The sequence below is a fragment of the Gossypium hirsutum genome, chromosome D05, assembly GCF_007990345.1.
Source record: "Gossypium hirsutum isolate 1008001.06 chromosome D05, Gossypium_hirsutum_v2.1, whole genome shotgun sequence".
Lineage (NCBI taxonomy): Eukaryota > Viridiplantae > Streptophyta > Magnoliopsida > Malvales > Malvaceae > Gossypium > Gossypium hirsutum.
In genome coordinates this window covers 49,280,532-49,304,183 of record NC_053441.1, presented here as the reverse complement: position 1 = coordinate 49,304,183, position 23,652 = coordinate 49,280,532, and the positions used below count along the sequence as shown (strand labels likewise).

The 23,652-nt window shown below is 34.4% G+C and overlaps 1 non-coding gene across 1 annotated transcript; it reads right to left on the bottom strand.

The window, feature by feature from the left end:
- Positions 1–8,934: 8,934 nt before the first annotated feature.
- Positions 8,935–9,040, bottom strand: LOC121218100 (small nucleolar RNA R71). Its single transcript, XR_005914363.1, has one exon. It is a non-coding gene; the product is annotated as a small nucleolar RNA R71 (small nucleolar RNA).
- Positions 9,041–23,652: the final 14,612 nt, after the last annotated feature.

The window sequence follows — 23,652 nt, the reverse complement described above, 5'->3', positions numbered from 1 at the left end:
TTTAACCACAATAATTTAAGAACCTACTATCTAGATCCAATGATTTTATTCACTTAAAAGAAAATTTTTTTTGCATAAGCCAAGGCTAGAACCCAAGACTTCTCAGACACTCCTAAACACTCCTAAATCACTTAACCACTAAAGTAGACATTCATTTATGTCACTTCCTAGCACAACTAAATATTTATGTGCAGTCTCCTATCTATTCCCTTGTTCAAAACCTATTTCTTTTAGGCCCAAAATTCGGGGTGTTACATCACTTGTTCCTATCTTTGATTTGCTTGGCCTGCAAGTCGACGTATTGCTGGGACATGGTGTCTCTGAAAATGCTTCATTATGGTTTCAACGATTGCTCAATTGATGTCATAGGTACACCTACCTTTTTGCATAAATTCATCACTAGACAGGGAAAGAATACTCCCACCTTTTGGCTACTAATGCATCTTCCCATGTTCTGGTGGACCCATTTGGCAACACACACCTGCTATTTATACAAAATAGCATAGAGAAAAACTTCTATAAAGGTATTAATGTTAGAAACATTTAAAGCAGATACAATTCATGTGCAAATGAACTAAATCCACATATTAGCCTTAGGGAACATAATGGCTTGATGAAAAGATACTGGGATATTAGTACCTACATGATACTTTCATTCACCCCTTCCTTTAGTTAAAAAGTTTATAACACTATCCATATTTATGTCTCTAAAATATTCTAAGTCAATTTCACTAATGAAATCATTTTCATAATTTAGAGTATTATAAAATTCACAAATTATTCGAAGCTTTACTCCCACCTCTTGCCCTTGCACAAGTATTGTATCCCATATATGTCCTTCGGTATTTCTAGACTCTTGGTCTGTAATGATGTGTAGAATTCTTGAACAACAGGGACCACAACATATCATTTGTGATCGTTGAAAAATGCTCCCATTGATGATATCTAATCAAAGGCCATATTTATTTACGTAAAATCATCGATGGATCAAATCCCCTCTTGAATAAATATTTTTCCCTGAAGTTCATTAAAATTATTTTCAACATTCTTATTCAAAAAAGTAGAGGGATTTTGAACCATTAATGGCTTCGTTTCCATTGTTCGCCTAAATTTTCTAGGAGACATAATGTTCCTAACAAATTGCTAAATAAATAATTCAACAAAATAGTAAAGAGTTTGAGTTTAGGAACCCTTAACCTTAAATGTATAGTTGAGGTTCATTTGACTTCCTTACTTGCCTGTGATTTCCCATTCCTTGTTGCACCAAGTATGTGAAAAGGAATTTGGGAAATTGGGGCTTTAGGGTTTAAAGAATGTTGATAGGTTTGAGAGGGTTTGAGGAAATAAGAGTTAATGGGTGTTTTGATTAGTAGCAGATATAGTATTGGGGTTATAAAATAGGGTTTTAAGGGTTAAAAATCTGGTAAAGTTAGTGTTTAAGCCGCTAGGTTGCGCAGGGGATTGGGTTGACCCTGCAAAAATTTGTAGCGGTGTCATGACATAGGGGTTCCGTGTTGCAACATCCCTAGCAAGCTATTGATGTCATGACATGGGGGTTCTATGTCACGACACATTCGCCAATTTTGAGATTCTCAGAGACTCGTCCCTTTGGTGCAATGTCGTGACAACGACTCCAGTTTGGTCTAGAACTTGAACATACATCAAATAAAAGTTAGAATCTAAATTATGGGGTTAGTTAAATATGTAGTAATTTACAAAAAAATCATGCAACAATTCACATATTTTAAGTTATACTACCAAATTTATCCAGCAATATTATCAATTCACCCGTGGATGATTTATTTATTCTATCAGTATTAGTCCATCGACCATCGTGCCATTCCACCTTTGCCCACTTGTCCTATTCTTTAAACTTGTTTATTCTTTCTACATTCATAAAGGGAAGTATTCCAATTGACTTAGGAACGTTAGAGATGAATAATTTTTTGCAATGCTCTCTTAATATCCTCCGCTCTTCCTTATTCAGTTGATAGCCATAGTTGAAGATTTCAGTCTCACTATTAATTTTCATAGTTAGCTCATTTTTCTTTAAAGCAATGGTGGATCTAGAAGTGACCATGAAAGGTGTTCCTAGTAAGATCGGTATCTCTCGATCTTCTTCAAAATCAAGTACTACAAAATCTGTGGAATAATAAAATAGTGCACCTTGACTAGGACATCTTCTAGTACTCCTTTTGGATGTATTGAAGACCTGTTAGCTAATTGTAATGTTATCTGAGTTGTTTTAAGATTCCTTAACCTGAGTGTTTCAAAAATTGATAAGGGCATTAAATTGATACTAGCTCCTAAATCGAATAGAACACTATTAAAGTGAATGCTCCCTATTTCTATGGGAATAGTGAAACTTCCTGGTTCTTTTAACTTCTGAGGTACTTGTCTTAAAATAATCATACTACAAGAAGCAGTTAAATTAACTTGTTCTCCTACCTTATTTATTTTACGCCTTGCCATAATCTCCTTTAAAAATTTGGCGTATTTGGGAACCTTCTCAATTAGCTTGATTAAAGGTAGGTTAACATTTAAAGTTTTAAACAAATTCAGAAAACTTACAAATTCATCCTCGTCTCACTTCTATCTTTCTTCTAATCTTGATGGAAATGGGACTTTCGTGATTTCGGCATTTTTAGATGTCTCTTTTCCTATCTTAGTCATTGGTGCACTCTTCTCTTTTGATTTAGGACCGTCTTCTAATTCTATGGAATTATCTTGAGGTTCATTAGTATTATCCATAATCACCTCCAGAGTAGGTATTTCTGGGCTACTCAGTACCTTGCCTTATCTAAGTGCTATAGCTTTCACATGTTCTTTACCTTTCCTCCGTGGATTATCTTCCGTGTTACTGGGAATGCATGAGCTAATTTTCCTTTTGATATCACCCATCATGCTCATCAATTTTCTCATTTGATTCTCGAGCTTAGTTAATGTTCTTATTGAATTGGTGCACTCAAACTACACCTGCTTGACATCTGTTCTCATTGACTGCATCTCTTCCTCAATTCTATCCAAATGTTGACCATATACATTTTGGTCACTTGGGTTGGTTCTGTCCTGGGGTTTTTGCAAATAAGGAGGTTTATAATTAGTATTTCTAACTTGATTTGATTTGTTACCTCCTCCTTGGTTTCCTCCCCATCTCAAGTTCAGGTGATCCCTCCAGCCGGAATTAAATGCATTTGAATAAGGGCTTCCACCCATATTTCCATTGTAATTCACATCGTCGGCAAGATTATTGATATAATGGAAGAGCGGCTTGTCTCCTACATACATAGAAAATGTAGAAACAGATTCAATATGGTTTAATCTGTCCATTAATTATTGATAGTCATCATCCTCTTGAATAGCTTTGACCGTAGCAGTTTTCTAACCAAATGTGAAAGGTTCAGTTGGCCACTGATACGAGTTTAATGCCATATTTTGAATAATTTTGTATGCATCATCGTACGTCCTATTCATAAGGGCTCTTGCTACTGCTTCGTCTAGTCCAGATCGTGCGTTTGCATTCAACCTGTTATAAAATACCTACAGTTGCATCCATTCAGGAAATATATGGTGCAGATGTTTTCGAATTATCATTTTGAAGCATTCCTATGCCATATAGAACCTTTCTCCCTCCATCTGTCTAAAGATAGTAATCTTTCTCCTTAGCTGAACTGCTTTGCTAATCGGGAAGAATTTTTGTAAGAACTTTCCAGTGAGTTCATCCCATGTCGTGATAGATCCTACTGTCTGGGAGTCTAAGCAAGAAAAAACGTTATGAATCAAAGAAAAGGGGAATAATCGAAGATGAATAGCATCATCAGTGACCAGTTATACTTAAAAGTATCATAGATTTGGAGAAAGCATTTCAAATGCTGATTAAGGTCCTCTGTTATAGTGCCCCTAAACTGCAGATTATTTTGGATAATTTTTATCATCGCCGGTTTGATTTCAAAACTATTAGTTGTAATCGCCGGCCTTGTTATACTTTTCGAAACCATGTCTAGGCTTGGTAGGGTGTAGTCCATTAAACTCCTTTCATTTTGAGCCATCTACTAATTTGTGGGTAATTGTGGTGTTGGTGGGTCTCCTAAGGTGTTATTGTCGACATTGCTGAACAATGGATTGTCACATGGTACGTTAACTACAAATGGTGGTGGTGGATCTTGCATTTTCTATTGTTGCTACTGTTAGCGATTTCTTCAGATTTTTTCTGGATCTATGGCTGCTAAAATAGGTTTGCCTCTAGTGCGAGTCATACATCAAAACTAGAAAGAAAAGATTAGTAACACTAAAATAAAATAAAATTGTATGTATAACTGAAAAATTTCCTAATTATTCTTTTAAAAGTGAAAACTAAAATCAATCTAGTGACATTGCCTCCCCAGCAATGGTGCCAACAACTTAACCGCCTCTAGACGTACTAACATCCAGAGTGTGAATATTGCAATAAAATAGATAGTTATGAGGCGGTATCCACAAGTATACAGGTCGAGTTGTAATATAGATTTTATAGCTGAGTAGGTGAGTACTCCAAGGATCGTACCTAAGGGAGGCAAGTACTAAATCAATCTTAACATAAACAATTAAAGATGTAATTAAAACTTCAAGTCACTTATATAATGAAAGTAAAATAATAAATATGTTTAGAATTGGTAAAATCATAAAGCAAAATGAAAAAAAAAAGAATTGTAATTGCAAGAGATAGAGATAGATAACGTGAATAAAATTTGAGTATGGATAATTAGCTTGCTTCAACAATCTGAATCAACTATTGTCTTGGGTTCTTCGTCAATCAACTAGTCACTACTCTAGTAGGATGTTTTGATCTTCCACTAACATAACAAGTTAGCAAGAACTACTTATCTTTTGACCTCATAGTCTAGACTAGTTTGGGGCCAAGTTGTTCATGGATGGGCAATACCAATTTTAGGTTAATTCCCACCTTGATGACTTCCCGGGGTTGTTAGGCCTAAAGTTTTTTTCACGTTCTCCCTTTTCCAAACAACTGATCTGTTGAATTACCTTACAAAATAATTAAAAAGTTATGCTTCCACTCACTAATCCCCCTTAAAAGGATTAGTTCCTCATGGCTTTCATAAACAACATGGAGTATATATAACAATTAATCATAGTGAATGAATAGTATAGAATTTAAGAAAAGTGTGATTAGTTTTAATAAGGAATGTGAACCCACAGGAGTTGATCTCCTTGACAACTGAGATCTCGTGAAAGAAAACAAAGAATGAAAGAAACAAAACTCTGAAAACCTAAGAAAACAAAATTAAACCTAAAGAGAAAGTCTAAGCTAATGGAAAGGTGTCTCCGATGTATGCTAGAGAGGTCTATTTATAGCTTTCAAGTAGCCATCGTCCTTAGCCCTAAAGTAGCTAAAGTTCCCGAGCTTTAAAATTCAATTGTGCAAACCAAAATCCCCTTGCTTCGTGTTTTAATCTTGTCATAAAGTTGATGTCGCGACACACTAGGACCTGTGTTGCAATGTAGCAACCAACATGTCCCTCTGTAGCCATCTTCAGGGGAATGTCGTGACACTTTCAGCTTGTGTTGCAACATTAGAAGCAGTTTCTCACTTTCTCTATTCTGCTTTCTATGTTGTGACATTGGATACCTCATGTTGTGACATAGCATCCAGTATTGCCCTGAAATGACTTCTAATGGTCTCCTGTACACTCACAAAGTATGTTAGCTCTCCCTTAGGCCTTAGTCGGCCCTTACGGTTAATAAAAGACTCAATGTGCACATTTTATTAAATGTAAACAAAACTAAAGAATATAAATTAAAGTATAACGAAAATGCTTGTATTCAAACTCCTTAAATGTGAAAACTAGTTTAATTTGCTATATCAAATTACGACAGATCACTTATAACCAGACCAAAATAAACAAATAGCTGCTAAAAGAGTTGTTGGATAGTGTGATCTCCAATGAAGTTTTGATCATCAGCAAGAGTCCGACAATCTACAAGGAAGAAAACCAAATCGGGTAAGCTTACTTAAATCTTAGCAAGTTCGAAAATCAAAACATTACATACCTATCATTTTAAGTTTACAATTGATACATAACATGGAATTAATATTCTTGTTCTTTGTTTCACAATTCGTACCATATCAAATGGTTAGGCCTAGATAAATCAAATCATCAAAACAAAACATGCCAAGATTCATATACCAAATTATAATCCACATAACATAATTCACCATGTCATCTTATTTCATTGCCATTTCAACAATGATATATTTTTCCCTGAAAACTATAGTAAATTGACTTCGAAAACGCGGGAGGGTAAGGCTCACACAAGTTGACAAACGAGATATTAACCAATACACAATGTTGCTCACACAAGCTTTAGAGAATATGCAACACATGTAGGATCTTAAGCTATCGGTACGGTATCCACCACCGGTTCACAGTACCTTGAGCTGTAAATGACACAGAGTGCCTGAAATTGAAACACCAGTACATAGTACCTAAAATTGTAATCACTGACAACTAGTGCATGGAATGCCCTAATGACATGTGATTTGTATCCTAGCTATTCACTAAGTTCACATGGGCTATAACCTGTATGTTTTAAACTTTTCATGACATTAACCATATACCAATATTGCTTTGATACCAACTCTCCATAGCATAACATGTTTCAACTTTAACAAATACAAATGCCATATTTTACCACTCAAGTCTTTCATCACATTTGCAACTTACCTTGATCAACCATGTTTATTATACACATATACACATAAAAAATATATATACAATTATAATTTTAAAATTAATAAGAATAATATCATCTAATACATACTTACCAAAATGCAGTAGTTACCAACACTTCGACGACGACTATTCAACGACTTTCGCTTTCTCGTGATTATCAACCGACTGATCAATTTCTTGATCTAAATATAATAATTTAATTCAGTTAACCAATTCAAATACCTTAAAACACTTAAATTAACATATTTCAAAATTTATCAACATTTTACAATTTTACCCTAAACTTTTACCTTTTATTCAATTTAGTTCTTAAACCCGAAACTTTCAAATTTATCACAATTACACCAACTTCATACTAACTGAATTTTTCCCTATGCAATTACACCCAATATTTATTAAAATATCACAACAATTTCATGCTAAGTTTAATATTTTATCAATTCAGTCCTTAAACTTAAATCTAACCAAAATCACTTTACGAAATAGTCCTCTTTTACAACCAAGCTTGTAAATCTATCATCAAACATTAAAAAATCACAAATTCATCAATGGCATATGTCAAAACATGTAACATTTTTACGAATTAGTCCCCAGGTTAGCTAGATTAAGCAGCAATTATCTCAAAAAAATAAAAATCATCAAAAATGGGTTGAAACATACTTACATGCACAACAACTAAGCTTGACCAAAGATTTGGTGTTCTTCAACAATGGTTTTCGGTTCCAAACAAAGGAAAGGAAAAAGATGATGCTAATGGACTTTTTTTATTCTTTTATTAATATTTTAACATATATACCTCTTAATTAAAACATTTTAAACACAGAAAATTACATATTTTTTCCACCCACTAATCGACCATTATAATAATTAGGGTTTAATTAAATTTTAAAACCTTCATATCATAATTTTATAACCATTTAATTCAAATAAACCTATAGCAATTAACTTTTGTAACTTTTACAATTTAGTCATTTTACTAAATTAACCATCAAAACGTTAAAATTTCTGGACCAAATTTCAGTACACCTATTTAATAACTCGAAAAATATTTAATAAAAATATTTACGGATTCAATTTATATAAACAAGGTCCCGATTTGAATGATGCTATTCTGAGGTGGAAGAAGGCTCTTTTTCAATAGGGAAATTGGCAAGGGAAATGGTAAAAAATGTAAAGGGAATGGAAGGGAGAAAGTAAGTGAAAAAGAGAGAGATGTGTGAAAATGAATGGTGTGTCGAAGGAGGTAGCAAAGGTGGGTATTTATAGGTTTGGATGGCTGCTAAAAATAGTAAATAATTAGCAACCACACACTCTTCCTTGGTCGGCCATACAACAAGTAAGTTTCAATGTTTCAAACTTGTTATTTTAAGCAAGGGGCAAAAGTTTGAAGGCACAAAAAGTGGAGGGGTTTGAATGGAGTGAGGACTATTTTACAACCCTAATAATCAGAAAATTTTAGCTAATTGGGTCAGCTTGTTGGACGGTTTTGGGCTGCCAATTTGCTTGTTGGATCTGTCTTCAATGGTTAGAGCACTAGGCTGCTTTCTCCTTCAGGCTTTATATTAATTTTTAACCCAGTTAGATTTGGATAAAAGATAAATATAAAGTACATAAAATAATCCTAATTTGGACCATCCTTGGTTGGAAAAGAATTATGCCTTGCTCTCGGTTCACTTGATGCACAAATTCCCAATGGTTCAAGCCTTTTGAGGTGTCTGCCGAGCCAATTTTCACCTTTTGTGCAAAATTGTCGAAAATAAACCAAATTTGTAAAAATTTATTATAAAAATAATTAAAATTCAATATCTTAATAATTTAAGTGCAAATTAATTATTTTATAATTAAAGTGTGAATTTTGACAAAATTTACTACGAAACTACATGAATTAGAACTCAAAAGATGTTGAAAAAGTCTATATATTTTTGTGTTTCAAGGCACCCTCCAGATGTTTCAAAACACTCTACAGTTTTGAGGAAATATGACTAAGGACCCAAACCAACACTGAAAGTGGTTCTCCAACTCTACGACACCTTTATATATAATGGGTTCACCGATGATGTTATTAATCTTCAGCTGCTCCCCTTTTCTTTATGTGATAATGCGGCTGATTGGCTTGACTCACAGGCTCCAGGTTCTATCACTACATGGGATGAGCTCATTGGAAAATTTTTACACAAATTCTTCCCTATAAGTAGAGCCATCTAGTTTAGACATGATATTTCCAACTTCAAGCAGATTGAGGGTGAAAACCTATATGAGGCATGGGAATGCTTTAAATTGTTCACGAGAAAGTGCCCCCACCAAGGGATGCAAGAATGGATTTAGAAGAAAATCTTTTACAATGGCATGCATAGGAATTTGAAGTTCAGTTTAGATGGCGCATTCGATGGAGCATTCATGAATAACACTTATGAGCGAATTTGTCACCTAATTGATGACATGGCTATGAACTCATATAGGTGGCCAAATGAGAGATTCTCATACAACCTAAAACCATCAATAGTTAAATTGGTCCATGAGGAGGATAAATACCAACAAATATTGGAAAAGTTGCATCGCTTGGAAACCACTGTCAAACGACCCATGAATTACTCGGCTTGAAGTTATGGGCCATGAGAGCCAGTCAAAAGAGGTAAATTATTTGGTTAATAGAGGTGGAAACCTTTATTCAAATACCTACAATCCTCGTTGGAAGGCCCATGTTAATATGAAGTGGGGAGGTAATCAAGGAGGTGGAAATCTAGTACAAAATTAGTCGAATCAGCCTTATCAACCTACGCATATGTAGAGAGCTCAGGAACAACCAAAGATGAGTGACCACATTGTATATGGTCGAAGGCTAGATAGAATAGAAGGAACAAGTACAGTAGATAACAAGCATGATGAATGAAATGAGAAGAAAAGCGAGCACAAACATCCCAAGTAATACAGAAGACTATCCTCGAAGGGATGGGAAAGAACATGTGAATGCCACGTACTCTGCTCGGGTAAGACCGTTACAAACTCGAGTGAACCCATCAAAAGGAAGGATAATTTAAAATATGTTGTGGATGATCCTATTGAAGGAAACAAGCTTGAGGAGCAAATTTAAAAGGTAGCCAAACCGGTAGTTGAGTCGATACTCGTGAAAAAATTAAATCTTATCACAAAGCAGATGCCATTTAATCGAGGTTGGAGGAAAAGCAAAGAAGGGATGAAGTGGAATATGTACATTTTTTAAAATTATTTAAATCCCTCAATGATAATTTGCCACTACTAGAATTAATCGATAAAATTCTGAAATACACCAAATATTTAAAAGAAACCATGTCTAGGCATAAGATATTAAAGAACAGTGAGCAAATTAACATTGATGCTTCATGCAGTACAATAATTGCAAGGAAAATACCCCAAAAATTAAAAGATTTGGGTTGTTTCACAATTCTTGTAGAGATAAGGGATAAATATTTTAGTAAGGCCCTTTGTGAATTAGAGGTCAGTATTAATTTGATGCCCATGTTATATAAAACTAGGATTGGGGAAATTTAAAATTACGTCCATAACCCTATAATTAGCCAATCGATCCTTAGTACGTTGTAAAAGTGGACTTGAGTACATATTAGTTAAGGTGAGGAGTTTCATAATACCTGTTGATTTTGTTGTCCTCGATTTTGAAGAAGATCAAGAAATTCACATTCATTTGGGTAGGTCACTTTTTCCCACTTATAAATAAACCATCAATCTAAAAAATGAATTAATTATGAAAATAGATAGAGAGATAAAGGTGTTTAAATGTAGGCATGATTCCCAAAAGGTGTTTAAATGTAGGCATAATTCCCAAATTATAATGGCATGTACAAGTGGACTTATGTTTAATGTTAGTTGAATGTTGGTTGATGATTTTGGTATGTATATATTGTTTTGGCACCATAAGATGTTGGTTGGTTTGAGTTATCTTGGTACCTTTGATGTGTAATCAGTATGGGTTAATGTAGCTATGGTTTGATGCATGTTTCCATATGGTCAAGATAGGGTATGTTTTGGAAAAGTATTGGACTCGATGTGGATGATTGAAATGTGGAATGTATACATGTTTAGGTAAGATTTGAATGAATGCACTTGAGGTGCCCTATTTAACATATTGGTTGAATGGAATTAGCCTTTTGAATTGGCCATTTCATGCATGTTATGGTATGGTTTTGATGATTTGGTCATGTGCACAAAATGCTTTTAGGTACATGTTTTATTTGGTGATGGAAATGGCTTGATTTTGGCCAATTTCATGTCTACACGGCCTGAGACACGGGCGTGTGACTCAGCCATGTGTGACACATAGCCAGGTGAGACGGGCGTGTGTCCCTTATATTTTTTCAGGTATACAAGTCAGGCTGTTACACGGCCTAACACATGGCCAGGGACACGGGTGTATGGCTTGGCCATGTGACCTTACTCAGAGAGTTACACGAGTACAAACACGAGCTAGGACACGACCATGTGTCCCTATTTGGAAAGTTACACGGCCTGAGATAGGGGGTGTGTGTCTTAGCCGTGTGAGTCACATGCCTGTCCACACAGCCATATGACCCCTACAGTTTAATTTTTCCAACTTTTTCCTAAATGTTTCAAATGTTTCTAATTTAGTCCCAGATTGTTTCTAAAGTATTGTTTTAGGGCCTTGAAGGCTCGATTAAGGGACGTTATGTATGTGATTGAAGGTAATTAGATTATGTTTTCGTTGATGCATGAGATGTGTGTTTTAAAGTTACGTTTTTATGGTAATGCTCTGTAACTTTATTCCGGTGATAGATATGGGTTACGGGTGTTACATTTAGTGGTATCAGAGTTATAATTTAGTCAGTTCTTGGACTAAGCGTAACATGTACGAGTCTAGAAATATATGACATTATATAACCTATGATAGTGTGATAACTCCTGACTCGATATAAACTATGTATTCATATAGATAAAATGTCATCCAATTGAGCTGATTCGGATGAAGTAGAGAGTAACGGGTAAGTCTCCGTTCACAGAGCAGCGTCTAGTGAAAGTAGGTCCATATCTGAGGGCCGGGGAGGAGAGGCTAAGGAAGCCTTCTTCTAGTTGATGAATGAGTGGTTCACTAGTCGCTACTCGTTGAATTTGTGGCCCCAAAACCACTGTTTCAAACAACATAGAAAAAAGGGATGATACAACCACATTTTTATTTGGAGCAACTTTTCAGACGCAATTGCCAACTGATGCAAAATGATCAACCCATGGTAGCTCACTTACATTGGTAGCAATATTTATTTGACGATCCACCCATACCATAAGCACAAATTCGTGGAAAGTTATTGATGGCTCAACAAAGGACGTTGTGCGATTATGCACTACTAACACTAGACGTCATTTAAGGAAATATTGAAAGACCAATGATTAACACCAATAATTTTGAGATAAAATGGATACAATTCCAATGATTTAGAACACCTTGCAATTTTGTGGGAACATGATAGAGGACCAGAATCAGCACTTAAAGTGATTCCTTCAACTTTGAGACCAATTAAAATATAACAGGATCACCGATGATGCTATTTTTCATTAGTTATATTCCCCTTTTCCTTATTTGATAATGCAACTGATTGGTTGGATTCATTTGAACCTCCTTCCATAACTGCATGGGAAGATTTAGCTAAAACGTTTCTACAAAAATTCTTTCCTATTAGCAAAACTATTCAACTCAGACTTGATATTGCAAATTTCAAGCGGATGGAGGGTGAAACTTTCTACTAGGCTGGGAGCAATTTAAGTTACTGTTGACGAAGTGTCCCCGTCATAGAATGTAAGAGTGGCTCTGCTTGCAAATTTTCTACAACGAATTACACGGTAATTTAAGGTGTACTTTTCATAGCGCATCCGAAGGAGCTCTTATGAACCACACATAGAGCGAGCCTGTACGTTAATCGATGACATGGCCATGAACTCATGTATATGGCCTAATAAGATATTCTCCTACAATCCCAAACCTTCAACGGTAAAAGCTATCAATGAGGAAGATAAGTATCAACAAATTTTGGAGAAGCTGAATCATTTGGAGACGACCATTAAACTATCCATGACAGAACCAGCTTTCTGAAAGCCAACCTAAAGAGGTAAATTATTTGTGCAATAGGGGTGGAAACCCCTATTCAAACACATATAACCCAAGCTAGAAAGATCAACTGAACCTGATGTGTGGATGTAATCAAGGAGGCGAAAATTCAATGAAGACTCGACAGATTCCTCCTTACCAACCTTTGTATGTATAGAGATCTCAAGATAGACCCATTAGGAACGACCATACTAAATGTGAACCAAAGCTAGATAGAATATAAGAACAGATGCACACGATGAAAACGGATCTTCTAGAAGTTTATGGCAAGTGTGATCGACTCGAGTCTCAGATGGATAGCCTTTATGAAAAAATGAGTCAAATGATGAGCTTGATGAAAAAGAAAATTGACCACGACATACCTAGTGATATGAAGAATAATCCTCAGAAAGGTGGGAAGGAGCACATGAAAGTTGTTTCCCTACAATAAGGTAATACACATGATAATTCGAGTGTCACCATCCAAGAAGATGAGGATTTGCAAAATTTTACAGATGAACCCCTTAGAGAACAACGAGCCTGAAGAGCCAATCGAAGAGGTAGTCGAACCAATTGGAAGATGAATAAGGTAATGAAAGTAGGGCTTTGATGGAAGCCAATCCAAGGAACTATGTTCAACTAGCACGGTTTGAACCAATGGAGTTGTAAGCTCATGAATTCACACAACCAAAGTTGTTAATCGAGAAACCACCAAAAACTTGAACTAAAGGTACTTCCCATTAGAAATACGTTTATTTGGGTAACAGTTTTACTCTACCTGTGATTGTTTCAATAGAACTAATATAACATAAAGAGGAGTAATTGATCGAAGTTTTACAGAAATTTAAAAAGTTGATCGGGTGGACCATAGCTGACATGTAACACCCATAACCCTTCTCTGTTGCCGAATTAGGGTTACAGAGTATTACCGATCAAACAAAAAAATTTCTTTATAACAGAAACAATTACATAATTTAAATACAAACATATATCAATTGAATCTAATCATGGCAAATATTACACTTATGGACCTTGAATCGAGCCTATAGGGCCCTAAAAATAATTTAAAAATAATCGGGGATAAATAAAAAAATCAGAACATTTTGGGAAAACATGAAAATTTAGAAAGCAGGGGTCACACAGTCGCGTGACCAGGCCGTGTGACCTAGCCCAGACCGTGTGAACAATTGAAGTCTGGACACACAGTCGTGTTCCAACCTGTGTGTCTACCTATGTATATATTCGAAAAAGGGCCAGGAGGCCCTGTGCCAAACCGCGTGTGCATTCGATGTTGGGCCACACGGTCGTGTCTTAGACCGTGTGCCAGACTATGTTACATACTGAATTGAAATACACGGCCATGTTGCAGGCTGTGTGAAACCTACACCTAAAACAATAAAGACACACGGCCGTGTAGAGGAACCGTGTGTGATACACAATTGTGCAACATGCCCATGTCATCTAAAAGATCACCATCAAGCACTTGTTATCCAACTAATCACCGTGTTCTCAAATCTTCAAGTGCCAAACACAAATCCAAAAGTAAAACTAACATGTCTAACATCATAAAATGCCTACGCAATTAACCTTACCATATTTTAATCATCATGAAAGTTACCAAATCAAAACAAGTTTAACCAATAGGCCAAACATTTCCGTACAAAAATACTATCATCTTGAGACTTAGCTTACAAAATCACAACCACAATAACTTAGTTACAATTCAACTAAAAAAGTAACCATAACCACATCAAGTCTTATATACATGCCACAACAAAAATTACTCAAAGACAAAAGCCACAGAAGAGAGTATGGATAGTGTGAGTGTTAAAGTTGATCCATCTGAATTGTTTTGCAAAATGTTAACTACAGAAACAAAAACAAAAATAGCTAAGCTTAAGAAGCTTAACAAGTCGATAGCTTAAGAAGCTTAAGAAACTGCATAAGCATGTGTTTACATGGTTTTGGACTCTGAGAGCTATAATTAGTGATGAAGGATCTCACTTTCAAAACAAATGGCTTAGGTGGTTTCTTGACAAGTATGATGTGAAACACAAAATTGGCACTGCTTATCATCCATAGTCAAATGGGCACAGTCAAATGTGCAAGTTGAATGAGTAAATCATGTAACACCCCTAACCCGTATCCTTCTCCAGAATAGGGTTATAGAGCATTACTGGAGTTTACAAATTAATTTTCAGACATTTCATTTCATCAAGCATTCATATTTATAACCAATCAAAATCAAAACATTTATGAGCTAGCATCAACCAATTTAACTTATACAAGTCATTAAAATAAGAATCAAATCATCCAAAATTACCAATAGAACCAATGGATAATGTTATATATCTCCAACAAGCTTCCAACCCAATCGAGCTTCCGATAATCATTTCAAAACATCTAATAATTATACCTATTACCAATAATAATTCAATTCCAATAATAAAACACACACATATATAATATTCATTACCAAATAGCATTCACTTCTATTAAAATTATACAAAATATAGTTCATATGAACTTACCAGGATAAATTGCAAAAATAGCAAAATTCAGAGACAATTTGGAAAATTTCTATTTTTCTCAAATTTCCACCCAATCTTGATCTAAATTAATATTTCATTCAATTTACTAATTTAAATAATAAAACAATTCATTTCATGCAATTTGGTCACTTTTTGACATTTTTACAAATTTACCCTTAAAGTTTCACATTTGTTCAATTTAGTCCCTGAACCTAAAACATGTAAATTGGTCATTTTTAATAAAAACTCATGCTAGTTGAATAATCATATATTTTCCTCCTCCTCCTCCTCTCTATTCCACATCCTTAATGTATATAACATGCTTATATGTAACATTATCTATAATTTCACCATTTATTTATATATTCATTCATAGCTGTCCACTTGAGTCATAGTCACTAAATTATTTATATCTTGAGCTAAAGAACTCCAAATTGAGATTCTTTAATTTTATATAAAACTAGAGTCACATATATTCTTACCATAAAATTTTTAGAATTTTTAGTTTACCCAATAAGTACATTTTATTCTTTAAAGTCACATTTGTTCTGCTGTCTAACAGTTCTGACCCTTCTTCACTAAAACTTAATTATATCCATGTAAAAAATTTGAATGATATTCCTATTTATTTATATCGAAAATATACTCCTTAAAGATTTTAAAAATATAAATTATAACCCATAATTAGTTTTTTACAATTTTTTATGATTTTCCAAAGTCAGAACAGGGGAACCCGAAATCATTCTAACTTTGTCTCACAAAATCTATTGTATCTCATGATTTGCAATTTCATTATTTACACCGTTTATTCTATGAGAAACTATACTCAGTAAGCTTTAATTCCATATTTTTTTCATTCTCTAAATTCATTTCCACAATTTATGGTGATTTTTTAAATTTAACCTACTGCTGCTGTCCAAAACTATTTTAGTGCAAAATGTTAATTACTAAGTTTATAACTTCCTTATTCCCTTTCTCTATAATATTTCCCATCACTTTCACTTATTTCTCTTCACTAATATATCAAGAACATAAGATTTTATATAAGAAAACTCTACTAGAACATCTTTTCCATGCTATTTCAATAATATCAAACTTAAAAATATATTGAAATCTCAATGTTCTTACCTTGTCCTATTGATTTCATTCTTTAACTTGATTTTCTCTCTCCTCCAGCTTCAATTTCTTGAATCCAACTTGATATTCTAGCTCCCCATAGTCTTCTTATTATCTTTCTCTCTTGATGGATATGGAAATTCTTTTGATTTCTAGGTGAAAATGGTAAGTTTTTGGAGGAAGGACCAAATTGTAAATAAAGCAAAACTTTTCTTCTTTCTCTCGTCTCCCCATGTTGGGTGCATGGAAGATGATGGGTTGGTTGCTTTTCATCTTTCTTTCCACATATATATATACTAAATAAATTAATAATAAAATAATAAAATATCATTTAAAAATTAAATTAAAATATTAATAAACTAATATTTATTTATTTAATTAATCTAAAATATCACCAACATCATCATTGCCTTCTAGATTTCTCTCTCTTCTAATTGACCATTTATAAAGATGTATAAAGAAAGAACTAAGAGATGGCATCTCGTGAATTCAGAGAAGGTCAAAATGTTTTGTTGTTTAATTCAAGGCTAACGTTATTTCTTGGGAAGCTCAAATCCCGATGGACTAAACCGTACGCCATTCATTAAGTTTATCCATATGGCGCAATAGAATTGCATGACGATAACGCAGGTACATTTAAAGTTAATGGTCAATGTCTCAAACACTATTAGAAGGGTGAAGTTGAGCGAGTTGAGACCTCGTTCAATTTAACATACCCTTGATTTTTCTTTTTTTTTATTTTTAATAAATGGCATATTTAGAAATTATTTTTCCTGAATTAGTACATTAAATTAATTCTGTCTAAGGAGATTGGAACTTAAGCGGGATAATTTTTGACTCCTCCAACCATTCCTAGGAATTTAATTTGATGTAACTTTTTAAGAAGAAACTTTTCTAAGTAGCCCGAAAAGAATTTTTGTTTTTATTTTCAATTTCAATTTAATTTTTTTCTGTTTAACAAGATGGTCAAATTGGCCCAAGTACTAATTAGTTTATTTCGTTAAGATCAGTTTAATTTTAAGTACAGTTGGGTTTCAAGGCCCAAAGTATTTAAGAGAAAATTACCCATCTAATTTTATCCAAAGGGTCCCTCAAAATCCTACATTTCTGCCATTTTTTCTTCGCTACATTCCTTGCAGCCTAAGTACCCAACTTTTAGCTAAATTTTTGCTACAAATTTACCCTAATCTAATACTATATAAACCCCTCTTTACCATCATATTTCTCACACTATTCAAGAAATTAGCTTCAATCGTAGCCACCTATATTCTTTCTCTTCGTCGTCAGCCTTAAATCCTGAAAGTTCTTCCCAATTTTCCCCTTCTATCGCAAAACCTTCCTATCATCATCGCAAACATTTTCCTAGAGCAATCCCACCACCGTAGCAACCATTGTAACTCGCCCTCTTTCCCCGCCAAAAACCTCTTGCTATCTCACCATTTTGCTATCGCAACCCCTAGTCACCATAAAACCACCTCGTCAATTTCCTTTTCTCTCATTGTCAAAATTTTCCTTGTTTTTCGAGAAAAGTCACTATGTTTCGTAAAAGAACACGATCTTCAAAAACTTCTGTTGAAAATCCAATTGTGATTCAAGATGATGAAGCAAGGGAAAGATTTGATTCCATCTTCAAAAATCAGCCCATGATGTCAAAAAAGGTTTCAGTTTAGAGAGCAAAGACAATATGATTATTGACTGCCTCTAGACGTACTAACATCCAGAGTGTGAATATTGCAATAAAATAGAGAGTTTTGAGGCGGTATCGGTAAGCATACGGGTTGAGTTGTAATATAGATTTTACAATGAAGTAGGTGAGTACTACGAAGGATCGTACCCAAAGGAGACGAGTACTAAATAAATCTTAACCTCAACAATTAAATATCTAATTAACACTTTAAGTCAGTTATAGTATAAGAGTAAAATAAGAAATATGTTTAGTGTTTGTAAAATAATAAAATAAAATAACATAAAAAGAAATTAAAGTTGAAATAGATAGAAATAAATAAAGTGAATCAAATCTGAGGATGGGTGATCAGCTCGGTTCGGCAATCCCAATTAACTGTCGTCTCAGGTTCCTTATCAATCAATTAATCATTACCCTAGTAGGATATTTTGATCTTCCACTAACATAACGAGTCAACAAGAAGTACTTATCTTCTGATCTCACAATCCAGATTGGCTTGTGGTAAAAGTGTTCACGAATGGGAAACACTTATCTTTCGACATTCTAGAGAGATGTAACGACAGGGCCACCAGATTTCTTGGTGGCCTAGGGATTTAATGCCTTATTTACCTTCTCCATAATCAATTTTTCCAATTATTGACTTACCCTTAATTCCTAATACATTCCATAGCACGTTACAGTGTAAAGTTTTTTCATCAACAATCGAGTTGATTGTCCCTCAAAATAGGGTTTCACTCTTTGACCGTTTATAAGAAAATGACGCCCCTTTTTTCAATTATTCAGGGGTATGTCGCGACATCCTTAGCCTATGTCACGACATTGAAGGCAATTTCTCATTTTCTCTATTCTGCTCTTGATGTTACGATATTGGATCTCCCATGTTGTGACATAGCATCCATTATTGGCTCAAAATGCCTTCTAATGGTGTGTTGCACACTCACAAAGTATGTTAGTTCTCCCTTAGGCCTCATTCAATAAAAGACTCAATTTGCACATTTTATTGAATGTTTGTAAAACTAAAGAAACTTAATTAAAACATAACAAAAATGCTTGCATTCAAGCTCCTTAAATGTGAAAACTAGTTTAATCTACAACACCGAATTATGGTAGATCAAACTCCCCCACACTTAAGTCATTACTTGTCCTCAAGCAACATAAACAATGATGACAAAATAAAACTGACGACCCTTAAGCAAGTATGATACAAGTATTGGTTTCGGAGCATATGACTTAAGCATTTCACATTTACTAACAATTTCAACATGATGAGCAATTAACTTACCACTTTTGATCACAAATATCTAAGTTTAGTATGTTAAAAAATATACAAGTATTAAGGTTCTCACCTATAGGAATCCATCCACAAATCATACAAGTACTTTGATTATTCAAGAAGAATACAAATAGTTGTTTATATGAATATTTAGTATGATGTTCATTCATGTATAAGGATATTTAGGTCATATAGGGCATTTTGGCTTGTAACGTTCTGAGGCATAGGACAAGTATGGAATTCCAAAAATAGTAAGCATCAAAGGGTTACAAACACGAAAATAGTTTGGCACATCGTATTGATCCCTATTCTCCACCTTAATGACCCTTTCCCACTCACTGCCTTATTTCTCTTTCACTCACCTTCCTTGTCTCTCTGTATATAAGAAATTATAGCAAGCCTTATGAGTTTTTGTGCAATAATGAACGAATTTTTCTTTCTTTTGCAACTTTGTGACTTTTTTCTTTTTCAATACATCTCACTCATGAATGCTTTTTCACTAGTTTAAGACTTTTTCTACTCGTATCAATTTTCTCTTTGGATTTTTCTTTTGTTTTGCACATTCAAGCTAACTTATAGTTCCTATATCACACCAATCTTTCTTATTTCACTCTAGTTTTGCAAACTCCACTGTGATGTATCTACTCCAGCCTCAATACTTATGGCCAGACATCTACAATCGTGTTGTACAAGATTAAAGAAAAAGGGCATATGTAAATTAACGTTTTCAGGCTCGAGGTTTGTACTACGGTTCATCAAAAAGTGTCAAAAGGCTCAAAATTGGTACTAAAGGTGAAGTATAAATAGGATAGCTTTTTGGCTCTTGGATGTATTCCAAACAATGTCTTAGGTCATCTCTAAATATTTCAACATGCATAAATTTAATTAACTAAACAAACACAAATTCAATAATTTATCATTCATACTAGCATGCTCGTCTCCTTGTATTTTCTATATCGCATGGTACAAATGATAGTTTAATACCTATTTACAGTGTAACATATAGAGCTTTTGTAATCTAATAATAAAAAATTTGAAATCACCTATCATCATACCAAACTTATTTATAAACACAAGCAACCTATGTACATACTCCTAACCAATCATTTGTATTTCTACAAGCTCAAGCACACCAAAAGACAAGAAAAATCAAAGAAAATGTAAAAATAAGCAAATTTTCTATGTTACCCCCCACACTTTAGTTGACACATTGTCCTCAATGTGTAGCTCATTATAAGATAAGGAAAGAAGTTACTCGATTGATCATGATCGCTCTAACTCTTATTGGTGTGTGCTTCCTCCTTTGATCGTTGTAAGTTCGATTTTGTTTCTGTCTCCTTCGTGTTGGGGTTTTTTTAAGAGAAAAAATGTTAAACAAATTAAAAGAGAGATAAGAAAACTTATAAGTTCCTAACCTTAAAGACTGGTTTATAATATTCCTAATATAATTGTTACAAGCTCTAAAACTTAAAACATTCAATTTTTCCTAAATCCATCTACTACTATAACTAAGATTCTACTAGATTTATTCTTGAATATTAGCATTCATCTTCCTGAAATCCTCTTCTTCCTCTTTCTTCTTTCTATTTTGTTTGTAGACGAACAAATTGTTTGAATAAATCATCCTAGAGTAATTTCATTGGTGGACTTATAGTTTTGTCCATTCGCTCAATAGGTACTCCTGCCCTTCTACACAATTCCGTAATTAAATGAGGGAAAAATATCCCCATTCCTAAATTCCTTGCACAGTCAACCATGTTCTTATATATCCATGTTCCAATAGTTATTTGTTTCTTTTAGAGAATCCTATATGCTATGATGGTTTGAATTGGGCTAATCTCAGACATCTCTACCATAGGCCATATTCATAAACAAACAAATTTCATCCACATCTTGGACCTTAGCGTCATTAGTTCCTGGTTGAATGTTTCAGGTATTGTTGTTCCTATTTGATATGTCCACATATCCTTCCCTTCTGTTAGGAATCTCAATATTTCTTCTATATCAATATTTTTGAATTCTTTCAGATCTGTTTTATAAAGGTAATCTCGATAATAATATGGTGGATAATAAATTTGGCAAATACCCATCTTAGTTACCGGGACATTAACCCCTTTTACCTTTACAAAAGAGCGTAACTCGTAAAGGGTCTGACTGTTTCCTTTTGTTTTAGTGCTAAATAAAAGTCTTGCACTACAAGAATTATTAAGGGTTCTTCGGTTGGCGGACAAAAATTTTGTCCATTCTCTTTCAGTTGCATTCTCCCATTTTCCTATACAATTCCTCATCTGAAGATCAAATCCCTACTCTTGAATAAAAGTATACGGTTGTAATTGTTGCAGGTATTTGCCCATATCACTTTATTGAAACTCAACGGCTGGGCTTGAATCACCTGAACTAGAACTTGCCATAAGATAATATTTCTTTCCTGTACTTTAATCTTTGTTGAATGGCAAAAGAGTGTAAACAACAATTTAATCTTTGATAATAAAATAGAGTGGCTATCTGTCCTATTTATAAGTTAGAAAGAAAGAATAATTTATTCAAGAGTTATTATCTAATTCTACTAAATAAACAGTTAAAGAACTAGAATCCTAATATAATTAAACTATAAAAAAAGTCACTAATTAGGTTAATTTGGAAAACAGAGTTTAAGTAGTGTTGTCGCGACATCCTTGGGTGATGTCGCAATGTCGAGAACAAGATCCAAAGTAAAAAAATATTCCATGTCGTGACATTCTAGAGAGATGTAGCGACAAGGCCACTAGATTTCTTGGTGCCCTAGGGATTTAACGCCTTATTTACCTTCTCCATTGTTCATCAACAATCGAGTTGATTGTCTCGATTCTCTAACATCTATCACATCCTTGTACGAATTTATAAGCATCTATGTTCATAGTGCACCAGTAAAATTCTGATTGTAATATTTTCTAGGATGTCTTTTTCCACCAAAAGGTCCTCCATAGGGACATGTGTGGCATCCTTGTAAAATATAATTGATCTCTTCCTCTGCTACACACCATCAAACTAATTGATCTGCGCATTGTTGAAATACCTATGGTTCCTAAAGGTGATCATGGGACGTGTGACAGCCCAAAGTTGACCCTAGTCGGGAAGTGGTTTCGGGACCGCTAAACCGAGTCACCGAAATGTTTGAATGTGATACTTATTGTCTAAAATATGTAATTATGAATGTGTGAAAATTTCAAGCTTCAATTTGGTTGATTTCATGTGAATTTAGTCAATAGGACTTATGTGAGAAAATTCTAAAATGTGATAGGTCAATGTGTGAGGACCTATTAGTGCATGTGGACAAAGGGGGGACTTGCATGTCAAATTCCCCCCTACTAGTAGTGGCCGGCCATGACAAGCATGGTAGACCAAGTTTGATGGCCAAGACATGTCATAGACATGTTTTGTTGGTGCATCATGGGTGGAAAAAAATAAAATAATAGGCATGGAAATTAAATAATGAAAAGGAGTATGATGATTACACAAAAAAAAGTGTGTAGTTGATTCTTTTCCCCCCCATTGCCGTGAGCTAAAGAAAAGAGAGGAGAAGATCTTTGTTCATCCTTTTCTCACCTTCATTTAGCCTAAATTAGAAAGAAAAACAAAGAAAAATTTTCTCATCCTTTGGTTCATCCTTGGCCAAAAATTTTATGGAGGAAAGAAGAAGAAAGGTGAAGAGATTCGGCCATGCATGTAGCTAGGCTAAGGTATGTTTGATGATGTTCCATGAGATGCATGCATGTTTTAGTTGTTAGCTTGAGTTCTACCTAGCCCATGGTCTAAATCTTGCTATGAGATGGAAATGGCACTTGACCATGGATGCATCATTCTTGGTTGATGTTTGATGTTGTGGTGATGAGGCATGAGGATGAGTTAAGATTCGGCCTAGGTGGAGGTTGTGTTAATGCCATTGCATGCAAAATATGAAGCTTGTTAATGATGCATGTGATGATGGCTTGATGATTCTTGAACCTCCTTTTTAGCATTTTTGTGTGAGCACATATGTGCATTGGTTGCTAAATGGAGAAGAATCGGCTAGCAAGATGTGTGCTAAGGCCGAATGTAACTTTGCATGTTAATGAGCAATGCATGTGTTAAATTGATGAAAAGGGGGAGGATGCTTTACTAGTGTGTATATGTGTGTATTAAGTGTTGAAATCGACCCAAAAAATAGACATGCATATTCGGCCAAGGGGAAAGAAATTAGCTAATATGTT